This window comes from Salvia hispanica, chromosome 4 (genome assembly GCF_023119035.1).
Source record: "Salvia hispanica cultivar TCC Black 2014 chromosome 4, UniMelb_Shisp_WGS_1.0, whole genome shotgun sequence".
NCBI lineage: Eukaryota > Viridiplantae > Streptophyta > Magnoliopsida > Lamiales > Lamiaceae > Salvia > Salvia hispanica.
This window is the reverse complement of record NC_062968.1, coordinates 19,598,677-19,601,309: the sequence shown is the minus strand read 5'-3', so window position 1 is coordinate 19,601,309 and position 2,633 is coordinate 19,598,677. Positions and strand designations below refer to the sequence as shown.

At 41.7% G+C, this 2,633-nt stretch overlaps 1 pseudogene; it reads right to left on the bottom strand.

Annotated features, from left to right (window-relative positions):
* Window positions 1-901: 901 nt before the first annotated feature.
* On the bottom strand, window positions 902-2,305 carry LOC125220583 (annotated as a pseudogene).
* Between the last annotated feature and the right edge of the window lie 328 nt (window positions 2,306-2,633).

Below are 2,633 nucleotides of genomic sequence, written 5' to 3'. Positions count from 1 at the left end.
GTTAATATACAAAAATGAGGCCCACGCATGAGGTTCCACTAATTTTTTACTCTTTTTTCTTTATAAAGTTAAACAATTTTTAAAATTCGCACCAAGTCAAAATGCATTTTTAATTGGAAGATGGAGGGAGTACTAACAAAATACCGTTCCACAATAGGAGTCATGTTTGATTATGACACGAGTTTTAAGAAATGTAAAGAAAAAATGTAAAGAAAAGTCGATTGAATAAATTAGTGGAATATGAATCCATTTATATATATATTAGTTTTATAATAAAATGTGAATGAAATAAGTTGGTCGAACGTAGAGCCTACTTACCATTTATGGTATAAGTGAAATAAAACTCTTATAATGAGAACGGACGGAAATGATAAAATAAAACTCTTATTGTAAAAGAGAAAGTATGTATTCCCTCCGTCCCGCTTTAGCAGTCCTATTGACTTTTCTGCACTCATTTTGTAAAAATGATAATAAATAATTAAAGTGGAGAAATAATAAAGTACTCCCTCAGATCTAGGAGTATTAGACACACTTCTTTTGGGCACATGATTTAAGAAGTAATATTTAAATAGTTAAAAGTGGAGAGAGTAAAGTATGAGAGATGGAAAAAGTAGGGAAGAGAAGAGAGAAAAAGTAGGTGGAGAATACTACAAGCCAAGATAGATGCTTTTTGCTAAAAAAGGAAATGAGTCTAATATGTTGGGACATCCCGAAAGGGAAAGTTGGTCTACAGCACCTTGGAGATGGAAAAGTAAAAAGAGAATAATATAAGAGAAGAGTCTTATCTACATTATTCTCTTTTTTCATTGATTACTTTCTCCACTTTAACTATTTATTATCATTTTTACAAAGCGAGTAGCAGAAAAAAAGTCAATAGGATTGCTAAAGACGGGACGGAGGGAGTAATAAATAGACAAATTATAGTACAAAAACAAAGTCTTAATTTGTGTCTTGTTTGGTGGGTGCAACATAGTTGCTCAATTCCTCAATGAGAGCATTCAAATTATTATAGGAAGATCCACCTTCTTCAACGGCCTTCTTCGCCACATCCTTACAATTCTGAGCTCTTCTTCTCATCTCCGCTGCTCCTCTGCCCACCATAACCTCCTCCACTGCCCTCGCCACAGCATCCCGCTCGACGCCCTCGCTGTCCCTCATCATCCACCTCTTATTCCCAACAGAAACCCCAGTCCCCAAAACCTCTGTCACCAGCTTCTCATTGAAAAACTGTTCCCCAAACAACGGCCACGTCACCATCGGCACGCCAGCACACACAGATTCGAGAGTCGAATTCCATCCACAATGCGTCACAAAAGCCCCCACCGACACATGGTCGAGAATCATCACCTGAGGAGCCCACCCCCTTATGATAAGCCCTTTGTTCCTCACTCTTTCCTCAAACCCTAGCGGCACCCAATCCTCCTCCTCTCCTTCATTTTCCCTCACAACCCAGATGAAATCTTGACCGGACGCCTCCAGCCCGGCTGCGGTCTCGGCCAGCTGCACTCGGCTGAAGGTGGCGAGGCCGCGAAGCAAACGCCGACGACGTAGCTCGCTTTCTTCGAGTGAGCTAAGCCAAGCACTCGTGCTCATCAATCGCAGATTCCTTTCCTCTAATTTGTCGATTCTGTCGCGCATAGCAAAAGAGGCCAATCCCAAGCCTTCCTCCCAATAACATTGTTGTAGTGATTGCGTAGTCTCGATTCGAGCTCGTCAAGCTGTTCACAACCTCTCCGTACGTCTTCTTCCAAGACTCATTTATTTTCTCAAATATTCGGTGAAGTCATTCGCAGTTCTTCAAGAAAAAGGGACAAAGCTGCGATATTACAAACTTGAGTTCGTGAGGGAGGCCGGGGACGAGAATCGCTCCGGATACGACGTCATGGTCACGTTGTCTAAGGTTTGTGGATCTCAATTTCTCCGACAAGCACCGCGCGAAAGCCGGTGCCGTAGAAAGCCAAACGTGGATACCGAATTTGGACGCGAATCGGTCCACTGGCAGAACATGTCGTTTGAGATAGGCAGTTGGGAGCCTGCGAGATTTCCTCGACGGGTCCGCAGCTCCGGCCCCGAGGAATTTGGAGTGAGCATCGGGATCGGTTATTTGGCCGAAAGATACGATGTTTGGGGGTAAGGAGGAGCCTTGTGGAGGAAATGGGGTGACGGAGAGGCCGATGTCGAAGCCGGAGAGTCGGGCTTTGGTGATGGGAGCGGAGAAGGAAGGGGTGGCGATGATGGGGCTTTGAGGCCTCTGAGATGAAGAGCTTCGCCATATCAAGCATGGGATCGTGTGGCCTCGGGCCATGGACGGATGAGGATGATGTATAGCTTTCATTTTGCACTATAATCAATGGAATTTGGGATCGGGTATAAATATGGCTTTTCGATACATACAAAGATAATGTACTAATGTAGCGAGATTCTTCCATCAATTTCTCACTTTATTCTATTTTTTTTCCTATTTTTAAAATTTTGAATTTTTGCCTATTTATATACCATTTGTTCAAAATTCTTCCATCAATTTCTCACTTTATTCTATTTCTATCATTTCTATTTTTATTCATATATTTTTTTTTCTAGATTTGTAGTAATTTTTATTTACTAATATTTGTAATTTTCATTTTCTAGGTTTG